Here is a 16,838-nt window from a genome sequence, read left to right as displayed (position 1 = left end):
TGCCTTGTTAAATTCAGCCCAGCAGGTGAGTTAGCTCAGTTCAGACACCTGAGGTGGTGCAGCTCAAAGGAGGTTCTGAAGCTTGAAGGAACTAATTTTATTTTTTTTTTTTAATGGAAAAAGCATGCAAAATTAAATCCTCCTTGATATAAAGAGAGGGGAACCAGGGGGCTTGGAGCACCCTGGGCTGGTGAGGTGTCCTTGCCCATGGCAGGGGGTTGGAACTAGATGAGCTTCAATATCCCTTCCAAGCCAACCCAGTCTGGGATTGTGTGAGGATTTGCAGAACAACGGGAGTATCCAATGGCCAAGGATTTCCCAACCATTCAATTGTGGCTGTGAGAATCAAAAAAAAAAACCCAAACCCAAGCCTCAATCTCTTTATGATGGAGTTTAAGGAGGAATGAGGCTGCAGATGCTCTTCCAAGCAGGTGGAAGAGGTCTCAGAGGATAAACCCGTGGGTAGGGTGGAAGATTCACAGCTCTGAGGAACAGAAACCACCACGAGTTTTGACTGCCTGGGAAAAGCAAAACTCCTGACTCTCCCCAGTCCATGCTGTGTGGTGATTTCTCTGGCAAGTCCAAACGTGACCCCCCTGAGGGAACCCTGGGGGTGCTGAAACACTGAACCCAACTGAAGTGCCCTGGTCGCTGTGCTCAGAGAAAAAGCCACGAGTTACAACCAGTATTAGAGAGGAATTAGAAGAAGGGGTTGGTGAATTGCTGCAGTCACCCACTGAGCACCCAGCTGACAGCACCCAGCTCTCCTCTGCCAATGGACACTGCTGACTCAGCTCCAAACCTCAGCTCCTGGACCACTCCAGAGGGCCAATTCCAGGAGAGTTTTGTGTTCCTGACAAACACGCTGTCTGAAGGATGGGGCACAAATGGGGAGTGTGTCAACTGCTGAAAAGTTGCAACATGCCTCAAAAAACATTCCTGCTTCATGAGACTTGATGAGAAATAGGGAGACAATGACTGATTCTTGGAAGACACCACGGAAGGGCTCCAGTCACAATTGGTGAGGGCTGGAGAAAGGAGAGGCTGATGGTGTCCAAAGAAAAAATGTTGAACAAAGTTTTAAATTTGATGGAAGAGATGGAAATTCAGCTTGGGAGACCTTGGAGCAGCTTCCAGGTCCTGAAGGGGCTCCAGGAAAGTTGGGGAGGGACTTGGGACAAGGGCCTGGAGGGATGGGAGCCTCCCAGGGGGAAGGGTTTGCAGCTGGGAGAGGGGAGATGGAGAGGAGATCTTGGGCAGGGAGGGAGGGAGGGAGAAATTGTTTGGGGTGAGGGTGCTGAGCCCCTGGGTGCCCAGGTTGCCCCCAGAAGCTGTGGCTGCCCCATCCCTGGCAGTGTTGAAGGTTGGATGGGGCTTGGAGAGGGGTCCCTGACCATGGCAGGGGGGGCACTGGGGGGGATTTGAGGTCTCTTCCAACCCAAACCAGTCTGGGGCTCCATGATTCTTTGGAATTATGGAAAATAAGAATTTTTTACAAATTCCTAAACACTTCTCTCAGGTGTAAAGGGGAACTGTGGCAAGATTTTGGTGAGAAGGTTTGGCTGTTCATGGATGGAGAAAGGTGGATGGAGTTTCTTTATTCTCCCCTTTGGAGACATCACAAGCACCTTTGGCTCAGCATGACCTCTGCTGCCAGAAGGACAAAGTGCCAGGGACAGCTCAGTGGGGAACCCAGCAGAGGTTGTGTGGGAAAGGGACTGAGCTTTGTCCAGGCTTGAACTGGAGAATCAAGTCAAGATTTAGTTCAGCACAGAAATTGAGCTTGGACAGACACATAGCTGAGCCCTAACATTTTCAGGTGAAAGGTTCACCCTGCTTCAGAAAGATTTTACACAACACTAAGAATCCTAGAATGGTTGGGTTGGAAGGGAACTCAAATCCTCCCCAGTGCCCCCCCTGCCATGGCCAGGGACCCCTCCCCCAGCCCAGGGGGCTCCAAGCCCCATCCAACCTTCAACACTGCCAGGGATGGGGCAGCCACAGCTTCTGGGGGCAACCTGGGCACCCAGGGGCTCAGCACCCTCACCCCAAACAATTTCTCCCCCATCTCCAACCTCAATCTCCCCTTTCTCTCCAAGTTTTAACCCATTCCCCTTGTCCTCTCCCTACCCCCCCGATGTCCAAAGCCCTCCCCCAGCTTCCCTGTAGGTAAAGAGATTCCTTGTGATTCTCTTGTAAGCAAGAGATAAAATTCCAGCAACTGATCTAGCCTGTCACTAAAAAAAAACAACACAAAACAGAAAACAAAAAAAAAGCTTGGTAACAAATCCTCTCCTTGGCATGAAGCTCTTGGGCTGGCAGCCACTTTATCCTCTTAGTTTTTTAATCCATGAGCCATCCTTGCAGCCATCTGAGAGTGACAGGTTTGTTGGTACAGCAAAAGAGATTTTTTTTTTTTTTTTTCAGAGCCCCTGCACCAGGCCAGCACAAACAAGTGTGGTCTGGCACAACTTTGCATTCTTTTTTCATATTAACCATTTTTTTCCACTCTGGGAGCGGACAGGCAGAAGCAAGCACACAGCCCCTGGCCATTTCCCAGAGAAGAAAGGACATTTGCAAGAGTCAAAGTTATTTCATTTCATCCCTTTTGAGAAACAACAAAAAAAAAAGCCCAACTAAAAACAATCCCAAGCCAAAGAAAACAAACAGCCCTAAACCAACCAACCAACCACAAACAAGAGGTTTAGAAGGTCTGTAGTGGACACTGATGTTCTCAGGGCACAGGCTCAGCAACCAACTGATTTTCCTTCCTTGTTTCCTTGTCTGAACAGCTCTGAGGCAACTGAGAACCCATCCACATCACCATGGGAACCTGTCAGCTCCTGAATTTTGCTGACACTCCAGTAAATGATGGGGTAATCATTAGGATAGAATCCTGGTTGGGAGGGAGCTTGGAGATCCTCTCCCCCAAGCTCCTCACCATGCCCAGGGACACCTCTCATCCAGCCCAGGTTGCTCCAAGCCTCCTCCAACCTGGGCTTGAACCCCTCCAGGGAGGGGGCAGCCACAGCTTCTCTGGGCAATCTGTTCCAGAGTCTCAGCACCCTCCTGCTGAAGAACTTCTTCCTAAGCTCCAGGCTCAGCCTCTTCTCCTTCAGTTGGAAACCATCTCCCCGTGTCCTGTCACTGGACACTCTGATGAAAAGTCCCTCTGCAGCCTTCCTGGAGGTTCCCTTCAGGGACTGGGGGGCAGCTCTAAGGTCCCCCTGGAGTCTTCTCTTCTCCAGGCTGAACAATCCCAGCTCCTCAGCCTCTCCTGGGAGCAGAGCTGCTCCATCCAGCCCCTGGATCATCTTTGTGGCCTCCTCTGGACTGGTTCCAACAGATCTCTGTCCTTCTGCTGCTGGGGACCCCAGAGCTGGGTGCAGTGTTCTTGGTGGGGTCTCAGAGGAGCAGAGCAGAGGGGGACAAGCACCTCTCTTGACCTTCTGGCCAGGCTCCTCTTGATGCCTCCCAGGTTAGGGTTGCCCTGAGCCCCAGGAGCACCCTGAGAGCTCCTCTTGAGCTTCTGCTCACCCAGCACCCCCAGACCCTTCTCTGGGGGCTGCTCTGACCCACTCTGCACCCATCCTGTGCCAGGGGTTGGTCCATCCCAGATGCCAGGACTCACTGAACCTCCTGCACTTTGCTCTGCCCCATTTCTCCAGCCTGTCCAGGTCCCTGGGGATGGGATCCCTGCCCTCAGCTCTGTGGCAGCAGCAAACCCCTCCCAGGCCCTGTTTGCTTCCCCTGCTCCAGCAAGCAGCTGGTGGCACTGCTGCTCCCCTGGGCAGCACCTCGTGGCACAGCAGATCCTGGAACCCCAGACCGGGTTGGGAAGAACCTTAAATCCCCCCCAGTGCCCCCCCTGCCATGGCCAGGGACCCCTCCCCCAGCCCAGGGGGCTCCAAGCCCCATCCAACCTTCAACACTGCCAGGGATGGGGCAGCCACAGCTTCTGGGGGCAACCTGGGCACCCAGGGGCTCAGCACCCTCACCCCAAACAATTTCTCCCCCATCTCCAACCTCAATCTCCCCTTTCTCTCCAAGTTTTAACCCATTCCCCTTGTCCTCTCCCTACCCCCCCATGTCCAAAACCCTCCCCCAGCTTTCTTGGAGCCCCTTCAGATATTGGGAGGTTGCTCTGAGCTCACCTGGGAGCCTCCTCTTCTCCAGGCTGAACAACCCCAATCCCTCAGCCTGGCTTCCCAGGGAGCTGCTCAGCCCTCTGAGCATTTCAGTGCCTCCTCTGGACACCTCCCAGGAGCTCTGTGTCCTCCTGATGTTGGGGTCTCCAGAACTGGACACAGGTGGGGTCTCACAAGAGCAGAGCAGGGGAGGAGAGTCCCCAGGTGACCTTAAATCCCAAACCACAGCCATAAGCAAAGAGAACTGGGATAGGCGGAAGAAGGAGGGGAGGAGTAGGGGAGATGTGCACCTCAATTTTGTGGGGAAAAAAACCAGTTTCCTCTCTCTGGTACAACCAGAGACAAATAAGCATTAAATTTTGAATACACACAAGAAACTCAAGGAAAAAGGACCCCAGAACATTTAGAAGATACCCTCTCAGCCTTCTCTTCTCCAGCCTCAACACCCCCAGGGCTCTCACTCTTTCTTCTCAGCAGAGATGCTCAAGGCCCTTCAGCACCCTCCCAGCTCTTGGGGCTGTGGGGTGAGAAGAAGGTGCCCAGGAGCCATCAAACCCCCAGCAGTGTGAGCAGCAGGGCCAGGGAGGGGATTGTCCCCTCTGCTCTGGGGAGACCCCCCTGGGGTAAAGCTGTGTCCAGCTCTGGGGTCCCCAGCAGCAGAAGGACACGGAGCTGCTGGAGCCAGTGCAGAGGAGGCCCTGGAGCTGCTGGGAGGGCTGGAGCAGCTCTGCTCTGGAGCCAGGCTGAGAGAGTTGGGGGTGTTGAGGCTGGAGAAGAGAAGGATCCCATGGGGAGACCTTGGAGCAGCTTCCAGGTCCTGAAGGGGCTCCAGGAAAGCTGGGGAGGGACTTGGGACAAGGGCCTGGAGGGATGGGAGCCTCCCAGGGGGAAGGGTTTGCAGCTGGGAGAGGGGAGATGGAGAGGAGATCTTGGGCAGGGAGGGAGAGAGGGAGGGAGAAATTGTTTGGGGTGAGGGTGCTGAGCCCCTGGGTGCCCAGGTTGCCCCCAGAAGCTGTGGCTGCCCCATCCCTGGCAGTGTTGAAGGCTGGATGGGGCTTGGAGCCCCCTGGGCTGGGGGAGGGGTCCCTGACCATGGCATTGGAACAAGATGATCCTTAAGCTCTTACCAACCCACACCATGCCATAACTCTGTGAATCTATGATTCCCAGTACTGTAAATCATTTTAGATGTTGATCCTGCTCCTTATAATAATGTTGAATTTCTCCACAGCCACACTAGGATAAAAAACCCAAAACTGTTCTTTATGAAAAGAAGTGACTATGAAGGACCAGGAGGAGAATGAAACTTAAAGCTTCTGAAGAGACTTTTCCAATATCTGTCAGTAAAGCAAAGTTTAGAAGTCACAGACTGGAGCCATAGGAATAATCAGGCACCCTCTGTGTAAGGAACAAGTTCAGTGCAGAGTGCCAGAAGCGCTTGTGACTTCTTGATACTGAGCTGGAACAAAAAGTGGCAGATCTGGTTAAACCACAACTTCAGGCTGGAGGGATGAAGGAGAAAGCGAAGCTGCACTTAACCCACATGATCTCATGTATACAAATACAGTGCCTGGAACCCAGCAAACCCAGGAGCCCCAGATGTCATTACTCACCCACATGGAGTCCAAAGGAGCATTCAGCATCTCCTCTCCCATTAGAAGAGGGATCCAGGGGATTTGCAATGCTAACGTCCATGACTCAAAGAAGAAGGGCAGTGGCTGTTCTCCAGGTCATGGGTCACCTTGGCTCGTCTCTGGGCATGGTGTCTTTGGGGCAAACAATGGTCCTTGCCTGCTGGAGCTGATCATGAAGCCCTCAGTGGGTGTGGAGCCAGGGGCTCAGCACCATCCTCTGCTCTCAGCAGCCAGGACAGGGTTGTCACCAGGGCAGGGGCAGTGGCAGGGGCAGACAGGGTCTGCTGAGGGACCAGCAGACCAGCCTGTGGGTGACCAGGCAGGTCTGAGGTCAAGCTGGCCAGGGTCAGGTCCAGTGGTGGTCACCAGTTACAAACCACTGCCCCTTTGCCCTGTTGCTGTATGTGAAAACCCCTCTCCAGCTTTCCTGACCTGGGCAGGTCCATAATGAGGAGGGAGATCCAGGTGGGAGTCAGCCACGAGCTGGGAGCCAGATCTGTGGGTCCAAGAACCATAGAATCATAGAATAGGCTGGGTTGGAAGGGACCTCAGAGATCATCGAGTCCAACCCTGAAGAAGCTGAAGAAGCTCCTGTCCAGCCAGGCTGTCATGCTGCAATCCCTCCTGCAACGAGCAGATGAGAAGGGCTCTGAACAAGGGCCCTTCCTTTCATCAGTTACAGAATCCCAGTGTCCCTGAGGCAGGAAAGGACCTCTGAGCTCATCCAGTCCAGCCTGTGGCCTCACACCACCACAGCAGCCGGAGCACTGAGTGCCACATCAGCTTTTCCTGAAACACCTCCAGGGATGGTGACTCCACCACCTCCCTGGGCGCTCCATCCCAAAGCCTGAGCACCCTACACGTGAGGAAGTGCTTCCTGAAATCCAACCTAAACCTCCCCTGGGGCAGCTCCAGGCCTCCTCCTGTCCTCCTGCCACTCATTTCCTGGGAGAAGAGCCCGACCTCCCCTGACCACAACCCATCTTCCAGAGCTGTAGAGGGTGATGAGGTCCCCCCTGAGTCTCCTCCCAGCTAAAAGAGTTCCAAGCACAGGCTGTCATTTGCTACCAGTCCACCTTCCAGAGGAGAAGGATGAACTTTAACACCCTGGAGGAAGGTGCCAATGTCCTGCTCAGGTACTTTTGGCCAGGCTCAGCTGTGGTACAACGAAAACCTAGACTTGGACTGAGCAGAAGAGAGCCCTGGACACACATTCCTGGTTTTTGTTCCCTTCCTTTCCTGCCAATTGTGCCAGAGCACTTGTTTGTGGAGCCACGGTGTGAAATGGATTGGGGAAAAATTCCAAATTTTAAAGAGCTTTAAAACCCAAATTTTCCTTAACAAGGTTGAAGGTGATGTGGGAGATGCATCAGTCCAGGCGTTAGAAACAAAAAAATTCCCATGAAATCACAGATGGTTGAGGTTGGAAGAGATCATTGGAGATCACCTCCTTCAGCCTCCCCACCAGGGGCAGGGACACCTCTCCTCTGGACAAGGCTGCTCAGAGCCTCACAAACTTGAGGCACAAACTTGGGCAGAGGAAGTGCCATCTAAACACCAGGAGGAACTTCTTGACTTGACCTCGAGGGTAGCAGAGCACTCCAGACACAGATTTGTGCAATTCACTCCTGTGTGGTTGGTGCTGGGATCCCTCACGGAGCTTCTGTGGGGGCTGTGGCCAGAAGCAGAGTTCAGACGTGGTCCAGCAGGCACCTGAAGAACAGCTTCACGTGTCTGGTGCCTCCTGAAAGCAGAGAAGCAGCAAAGCTCTCCCAGCTCTTGCTCCACCACACCTTAATTTGTTGACAATTTGTCACCAGAGGTGCTACTGATGGGCTCAGCTTTGGCCAGCCTGGTTTCTGGAGCCCTCTGGAACCACCTCCATCTGATGTGGGCTCAGAACTTGGTATCTTCCCCCAGAAGCCAACCCTGCAGCCCCCACAACCCAGCCCCAGGACTCCAGTACTGACCCCACACAGGGCTGTCCCACGAGCACCCCCAGGGTGCAACCCAGACCCAAGAAACCTTCCCCAGCACAGGGAAAGCTCCTTCTTCTGGTGTGAGCAGAATGTGGTGACCTGGCCACCTTCTCCAGGTGTCCCCTGCTGCTGCTCACCCCAGGAGGGAAAATACCCAACAGCTGCTACAATCTGAGTGAGGTTCCCTCCTTCCAAACTCCTTGTGTTCTCCCCCTGTGCATCATCTCAATAACCCAAATTAGAAGCAATCTGGGGCAGCAACTGTCTCTTCACTGCTGGCTCTTTGTTTGAAGGCTCTTTGTTGAAAGATATATTTATATTTATATTTATATTTAATTTATATTTATATTTATATCTATATTTATATCTATATTTATATCATATATTTTTATATTTATATATTTATATATATTTATATATTTATATGTTTATTTATATTTATATCTATATTTATATCATATATTTTTATATTTTTATATATTTATATATTTATACATATTTTTATATTTATATTTATATTTATATCTATATTTATATTTATATTTATATTTATATTTATATTTATATTTATATTTATATTTATATTTATATTTACATTTATGAAGTGCCTATCACCATATTGATAAACATTCTTTGGAACCACTCTGACAGCAGAGGTAAGAACAGGAGTCAGCCTGTTAGTACCTCAGCACTTCTGTTTCCAACCAATTTAAAAAAAAAAAAAAAAAAAAAAAAAAAAAAAAAGCCACAAGGCTTTGCTGCCAGCCTGCCCGGGTGTTTAATACTGCTGCTCCCTCAGGGCTGGAGGGAGAGCTATTGAGAATGGCACCAGTTTGCACTGTGAGCTCTGCAGCCCAGTGCAGGTGTCCCAGAGGGGCAGTGGGACTTCAAGGCTCAGACCCATCCCCAGACAAAACATCTCAGCTGCAGGGAGCTGCTACAATCTGAGTGAGGTTCCCTCCCTCCAAACTCCTTGTGTTCTCCCCCTGTGCATCATGTCATTAACCCAGATTAGGAGCAATCTGGGGCAGCAACTCTCTCTTCACTGCTGGCTCTTTGTTTGAAGGCAGTTGGCATAAAAGAGCCCTGGTGAAGACCTTGGTTACAAACAGTAATTACCCAGGTGCATTACTAAACTAATCCAGTGTAACAATGCATACACACATTGTAATTAGTTGAAAAAGCAAACAAAACTTAACAAAGGAAAGCAATGGCTGGGGATGCTATAAAAAGAACCAATACTATCTTAGACCTAACACAGAAAAATAAACACAGCCAAACCTTCAGAATAAACAGAAGAAAATAACAACTTTATGCCTATTTACCACCTGGAGAGATGCAAGTAGTGCCATCCCTCGCATTGTGGTAATGAAAGGCTTTTTTTAAGCACCAGAAACATAAAATCAGTCATTCTAGACAGTCCTTACTCAAAGAAAGTGTCTCAGGAGATGTCCAACCCACTCGAGTTTACAGGCCCTGGGACAGCACCATCATTTTGGTGGGGTTTTTGCTCATACCTGAAGGTGAAGGAAGTGTTGAGTTTCAGAACCCGACCTTCAGTTTTGAAAAGCTGGAACTAAAAGGTCCACAGACACAGTCTAAAGGACAAGGGGAAACAAGAAGACCAAGGGATTGCAAAATGTTCACTTCATTTAATAAAGACTGAAAAGTGATGTGTTTCAGGTCAGCTACTGAGAACCACTCGAGTCAAACACAAGCTGTCAGCATGAACTGAAGCAGATCCCAGTCCATGGGTGGTGTGACACAGGAGGCTGAAACAGAAGTGATGGAGTTCTGTTCTGAACATCAACTCCGTGAGGCCAAATGCTCTTACACTGGGATTTCCCTCAAGTAACAAATACTAAGAATTAATTCAGACAGGACCTTGAATCCAGAGCCAAAGTCCACGTGGATTTTAAGTTCCTTTACGGATCATTTTAGACTCCATGACAAAGCATTATTTAGTATTTAAAGAATAGGAGGTTTGTAAAGTCAGACACTGAAACCTGGTAGAAAATTTTTGTGAAAGAGTCAAGATTTGGCTTTGGGGGGGATTTCAACAACTCATGTTTCAATGGGAAAAGCCCCCAGCTCATCCTGGAGCAGCACAGATCCTGTGAGGAGAGGCTGAGGGAGCTGGGGGTGTTGAGGCTGGAGAAGAGGAGGCTCAGAGGAGACCTCATCACTCTCTACAACTCCCTGAAAGGAGGTTGGAGCCAGGGGGGTTGGGCTGATATCAGTGGGACAAGAGGGCATGGACTAAAGAATTTTTTCCTAATATCCAACCTAAACCTAAGGGTTTAGGTTGGATATTAGGAAAGAATTCTTTGCAGAGAGGGTGCTCAGACCTTGGAATGGGCTGCCCAGGGAAGGGGTGGATTCTCCATCCCTGGAGATATTTCAAAAGAGCCTGGATGTGGCACTCAGTGCCATGGGCTGGGAACCACGGGGGGAGTGGAGCAAGGGTTGGACTTGATGAGCTCTGAGGTCCCTTCCAACCCAGCCCATTCTGTGATTCCAGGATTCTATGATCCTGAAATTCTCTTCTCTTCATCACGTTTGGTTCAACTCCTTCTGCACCTCATCTTCAGAGCAGGAGTGCTGCTGACCTGCTCCAAGCCCAGGTGTCTGCCAGGACTGAGCTTTGTCTCCCTGCCTCCAGCAGTTCATTTTTCTGGGCTTTAAGGTCTGACTTGCACCCAGGGCCCTGCTGAAAAACCCTCCAAAACCCATGAAATCAGCAGCAGCTGACTTGCCCTGATGTCCACACCTACCCAGCAGTCACCAGTGTTCATTCAGCCTGAGAAATTCTGCCTGGAACACTCCATTTCACAACCAATCTCACTGCTGTTTGGGCCTCAGAAAAGACCCTCTGTGGTTTCCTGGTAACAGAAAGAAGAGTCATTATCTCAAGGATTTAAATAATCAAGTAAAATCTTACATTCTGTTAAACAGCAAAAATGCTCTGTCCACAGGAAGAGAGGCCAGGGAACTGATGAATCATTACCTTGATACATCTGCCTCAACTATTACACCTTCATGAATTTCCTCCTTCCTTACTCACTATGCATCTCCCATTTTCTAAAATCCTGCAGCAGATCAACACAAAGGAGATGAAGTTGGAGACAAATAAAACAAAATAAATTGTCTGCAGAAGCTGGTACTGCAGCCCTGAAGCCTTCCAGTCTGCTTTCAAATACCCCAATGCAGGTTTGGAGCAGAGTATCCCAAACTCAGGTGTGGAGTTACCTGCTACATCCAGGACACAGGAAAATAGTCCAGGGACATGATTTAAGCACAAAACTCAGCACTGTAAGAATGAAAAAATAAAAATAATAATAATTTTTAAAAACTATACCAATGGTAACTGGAGCATGACTTTGAAAGATATTTTCTGCATAGGGAAGATGGAAATGAAGGTGAAGCTCGTTGGGCAGCAGCTGTGCATGTAAATGTGTAAAGAAAACAAACCATGGATGAAGTGATCTCTTCAGGTGCATGCAAATTTGAGAAAGCAAAATCCAGCAGGAGTTTGCAATCAGCACCACAAGTTTGTATCTGCAGGTACATTCTCAGGAGGTATTAAAAGAGGAATAATGCTACTGAGAACTAGGAAAATCCTTAACTTTGCAGACACGGGGTGGAAAAAAGGTGGAAAGGTGATAAGAACAAGGGCTGAGTCTGAGCAGTCAGAGGTGACAACCAGCACCTTCCTCACAGAGCAAGCCCAGAACCAGTAGAAAGGGACATACTGTAAATTTTTGTTTTGCTAAGTAAAGGAAATTTGACTGTAACTCTGACCATAAAAAAAAACACCATTTGAATGCTGATCCAGTTTAAATTAAACTGAAGGATGAATAAAGACAGATTTGTATCTAAGCTACTCACTCATAAAAGGGAGAAATTCTGACAAATTGACAAGTGAATTTCTCTGTTAGCAGTGAGCAGTCAGACTTTGGAGTGGAATATGAAAGGACTTTGAAATTTCCTTAAGACAGAAGTGCTAAAACTGTTTTTTTTTTTCTTTGTTTTTTTTTTCTTTTTTTTCTTTGCATTGGCAGTGAAGAACTGGTTAACTCAGGAAGTGGATCCTTGGCTGTGCTCCTGCCCAGGAGTCTGACACACATCCTTCTTCACTTGGCAAAGATGCTGGAGTGCCAGGTGTGACTGGAGTGCTGATCCCTGAGGTGCTGCTGATCCCTCTGGAAAGGCATCACCTGCACCTCTGGAACAGGCCCTTCACCTGCCATGTCCCTTTGCTTTGTGCTTAGGGACAATGGAGAGGTGACAGTGACACACAGACAAGCAGCCTGCAGGTGACACACACAGCCCTACCTGGCTTTTGCCACAACCTGGCTGCACTCTCAAAGGCAGTGGAGAAGGTTCAGGTGAGCTCATGGCTGGAAACCAGTCAGTGAAAGCAGGACCTGAGCAGGAAATTGGTGAGAATACCAAGGAAATGAAGAGTATTTTGGAAAGCTCTCTTGGACAGGTACCCTTCTTTGGCTGAAGGTACAGCACAGCCAGAGCAGCCAGTGTGTAGCTCAGGCTATTATCAGCCTCTCAGACACAAGTGTCTTTAAAGAAAACTCCCATTAAATATTAGGGGAAAAAAATCACTGTGCCCAGGGGCTGTGGGATCTCTGCCCTTGGATATACTCAAACAAACAAGGCATTGAATAACTTAGCTGTGAGTTCTGCATGGAACAGGGGTGTTGGACCAGATGATGCCCAAGAGATCCTCCCAACCAAACTACTGGCATTATTGTATTATTTATGTAATATTGGCTTTATTGTACTATTTCTATCTTCAGCTGTGCCCTCAGATACCAGTGAATAACACATTCTCCTAAAGGATCCAATCCTACCCAGTGGCTGTTGCCTTGGGTTAAACAACCAGACCTTAAACTTACAGAAGTATTTCCTCAGCAGTGTGTAAAAAGCCACAAGAACACCAAAGTGACCAAGCACCGAGCTTCTCTCCAGATAAATACCCAAACTCTGTGTGCACACAGCATATAGAAAGCTCATCTGATGTCTAAGTGGTGACAGAGGCTGTGACAATCATCACAACAGCACAACAGAGCCTTGTCTATCAGTGTGCAAATTTGCTCATGCTTACTTCAAAACACACTTCTCTGATTTTGCCTTTTCTAACACAACAACACTGAAAACAAGAACAGAACACAACAGCTCTGTCAAAGAAAAATAATCCAGGTCACACACAATTCCAGAGGAGAGGAAGAGAAAGGAACAGAACAGAGAAGGGACACCAGTAACACACCAGTGTGCTACTGGAAAGCAGGAATTGAGTCTGAAATCACTGAAAAATGAAGAACTTAGAGAATTCAAATTGCCTTTTGTGTATGGATGGCCACCCAACCTGCATTCCATGTATCCCTGACTGCTGGAGACCCTAAAAGGTGTGATTCTTGGGACCTTGTTCCCAGCGAGTGGAACATTTTATATGTAACATTCCTGCTCCAGTTCCTTTCCTCCAAAATAGGGATAATCACACCATCACAGCCCAATTGAGTAGCAGGAAGTTAATTGATGTTTGTGAAGCATTCCAGTAGGATACTGGGGAACAGCATGGTGACACCTGCATGGAAGTTAATAATTCCATTCATTGTGGTGTGTAAGTGGGATGTGGTCAATAATGCCCAGGGCAACACGGGGAAGGATGATGAAAAGGATATTGACCTCTTCAGCTTGTACAAACCATCCTTCATGATGAGTCAAGAGCCTGTAAAATAAAAACAAAAAAAGCCCACAAATACACAATTGAAGGCTGTATCATTATGTTTATTTCCCAATTCTGAGGGCACCCCCGCTCATCCTGCCATGGAAGTATTAAAGTGCCTTTAATGGAGACATTAAATTATCATACAAGTGCAGAGGAGGGTGATGAAAATGCTGGGAGGGCTGCAGCAGCTCTGCTGTGGAGCCAGAGTTGGGGTTGGGAAGGGAAGGAGAGGAGAGAGGAGAGAGGAAAGAGGAGAGAAGAGGGGAGAGAGGAGAGAGGAGAGAAGATGATTCTGGGAAGACCTTGGAGCACTTTTCAGTGCCTGAAGAGGCTTCAGGAAAGCTGGGGGGGGGTCTTCGGACAAGGGCCTGGACGGATGAGACCAGGGGGAAGGGTTTCCAGCTGCAAGAGGGGAGATGGAGAGGAGATCTTGGGGAGGGAGGGAGAAATTCTTTGGGGTGAGGGTGCTGAGCCCCTGATTACCCCCAGAGTCTGTGGCTGATCCCCATGCCCCTGGGTGAGCCTCCTCCCCTCAGCTCTCGGGGCTCCTTCCCCTTCTCTCCCCTCCCCACCTCCATAAGATGGCGCCCGGGCCCGGTTCAGCAGCCCCTGAGTCACCGCTGGCTCCCGCCTCGCCCTCGCCGCCGCCCGGGCCCGCCCGGCCCCCAGCAGCCGTGCCGGTTGCCAGGGTTGAAATGAGATAGAACATGAAAGGTGAAATAACAGGAGCTGCCACGCCCGGGGCTGCGGGGAATCTCGCTTAACCCTTCCCCGCCTGCGCCCAAAGCCATCCCGGCTGCTGGGCAGTTCCTGGGCTGCCGCGACCACCGCGGTGCCCTCATCCCCTCAAGCCCTCAGCCCTCACCCCCACCCCCTCAGTCCCTCAGCCCCTCTGCCTCTAACCCTCAGCCCTCCCCCTCAGCCCCTCACTCTCAATCCCCACCCTCAGCCCCTCAGCCCTCACCCTCAGCCCTCACCCTCAGCACCTTGGCCCTCACCCTCAGCCCCTCTGCCTCTAACCCTCAGCCCTCACTGTCAGCCCCTCACTCTTAGTCCTCACCCTCAGCCCCCTCACCCCAGCCCCACACCCTCAGTCCTCACCCTCAGCCCCTCAGCCCTCACCCTCAGCCCCTCACTCTCACCCTCACCCCCTAAGTCCCTCAGCCCCTCTGCCTCTAACCCTCAGTCCTCACCCTCAGCCCCTCAGCCCTCACCCTCAGCCCCTCACTCTCACTCTCACCCTCACCCCCTAAGTCCCTCAGCCCCTCTGCCTCTAACCCTCAGCCCTCACCCTCAGCCCCTCAGCCCTCATCCTTAGCCCATCAGCCCCTCTGCCTCTCACCCTCAGCCCTCAGTCCCCTGGCCCTCACCCTCAGACCCTCAACCCTCATCCTATCAGCCTTCAGACCCTCACCCTCATCCCATCATCCCTCACCCTCAGCCCCACCCCCTCAGCCCTCACCCTTCTCTGCTCCTCAACCCTCAGCCCCTCCTGCCCTCGGCCCTCACCTTTCACCCTCATACCTCACCCTCATCCCTCACCCTCAGCCCCCCAGCCCTAACCCTCAGCCCCTCACCCTCAGCCCTCACCCTCAGCCTCTCACCCTCAGCCCCTCAGCCCTCAGCCTTAGCCAATCAGCCCCTCTGCCTCTCACCCTCAGTCCCCTGGTGCTCACCCTCAGACCCTCACCCTCAGACCCTCACCTTCAGGCCCTCACTCTCACCCTCACCCCCACCCCCTCTGTCCCTCAGCCCCTCTGCCTCTAACCCTCAGCCCTCACCCTCAGCCCCTCACTCTCAGCCCTCAGCCCCCTGGCCCTCACCCTCAGCCCCTCAGCCCCTCAGCCCCTCACCCTCAGCCCTCACCCTCAGCCCCTCAGCCTTAGCCAATCAGCCCCTCCGCCTCTCACCCTCAGTCCCCTGGCGCTCACCCTCAGACCCTCAACCCTTATCCCATCAGCCTTCAGAACCTCACCCTCATCCCATCATCCCTCACCCTCAGCCCCTTGGCCCTCACCCTCAGTCTCAGCCCCCTGACCCTCACCCTCACCTCAGTCCCTCAGCCCCTCAGTCCTCACCCTTCTCCGCTCCTCCCCTCCTGCCCTCAGCCCTCACCCTCACCCTTCACCCTCATACCTCACCCTCAGCCCCTCACCCCTCACCCTCAGCCCTCACCCTCAGCCCCTCACCCACAGCCCCTCAGTCCCTCTGCCCCTCTGCCTCTAACCCTTAGCCCTCACCCTCAGCCAATCAGCCCCTCTGCCTGTCACCCTCAGCCCTCAGTCCCCTGGCCCTCACCCTCAGACCCTCAGCACTCACCCTCAGCCCCTCAACCCTCATCCCATCAGCCTTCAGCCCCTCACCTTCATCCCATCATCCCTCACCCTCAGCCCCCACCCTCACCCCCTTGGCCCTCAGCCTCAGCCCCCGGACCCTCACCCTCAGCCCTCACCCTCAGCCCCTCAGTCCCTCAGCTCCTCAGCCCTCATGGTCAACCCTCAGCCCCTCAGCCCTCACCCTCCTCCGCTCCTCCCCTCCTGCCCTCAGCCCTCACCTTCAGCCCTCACCCTCATCCCTCACCATAATCCCTCTCCCTCAACCCCTCTCCCTCAGCCCCTCACCCTCAGCCCCTCACCCCCTCAGCCTCAGTCCTCACCCTCAGCCCCTCACCCCTCAGCCCCTCCGCCTCACCTCCTCACCCTCTCAGCCCCTAACCCTCACCCCCTCAGCCCCTCCGCCTCTAACCCTCAGCCCTCACCCACACGTCCTCAGTCCCTCAGCTGCTCAGCTCTCACCCTCAACCCTCAGCCCTCACCCTCCTCCCCTCCTCCCCTCACCCTCAGCCCTCACCCTCAGCCTTCACCCCTCACTCTCAGTCCCAGCCCCTCGGCCCCTTCCCCTTAGCCCCTCACCCTCAGCCCTCACCATCAGCCCCTCAGTTTCTCAGCCCTCAGCCCATATGGGCGATGGCTGCTGGAGGGGCAGTGGGAAGGCCTTGGGTCTCCCTTAGGGTGTGGTGCATGGGTATGGCACCCACAGGGGTGTATAGCACCCATAGGAGGGGTTATGGCACCCACAGAGGGGGTATGGCACCCATAGGAGGGTACAGCACCCATGGGGGGTATGGCACACACAGGGGGGCACAGCACCCATAGGGGTGGTACAGCACACACAGGGGGGTATGGCACCCACAGGGGGGTAACAGCACAGTCAGGGGCCACAGCACCCACAGGGGGTCACAGCACCCACAGGGGTGGTACAGCACACACAGGGGGGTATGGCACCCCCGGGGGGAAACAGCACACCCAAGGGTCACAGCACCCACAGGGGG

At 51.9% G+C, this 16,838-nt stretch overlaps 1 long non-coding RNA gene across 1 annotated transcript; it reads right to left on the bottom strand.

Moving 5' to 3' along the window:
• Positions 1-6,364: 6,364 nt before the first annotated feature.
• LOC139793810 (uncharacterized) lies at positions 6,365-8,038 on the bottom strand. The gene is made up of 3 exons (XR_011724808.1): positions 7,899-8,038; positions 7,300-7,454; positions 6,365-6,406 (listed from the first exon to the last, which is right to left on the bottom strand). It is a non-coding gene; the product is annotated as an uncharacterized lncRNA (long non-coding RNA).
• Positions 8,039-16,838: the final 8,800 nt, after the last annotated feature.

This window comes from Heliangelus exortis, chromosome 2 (genome assembly GCF_036169615.1).
Source record: "Heliangelus exortis chromosome 2, bHelExo1.hap1, whole genome shotgun sequence".
Classification (NCBI taxonomy): domain Eukaryota; kingdom Metazoa; phylum Chordata; class Aves; order Apodiformes; family Trochilidae; genus Heliangelus; species Heliangelus exortis.
Note: the sequence above shows the minus strand (reverse complement) of the source record. Positions and strands in the feature narration are given on the sequence as shown.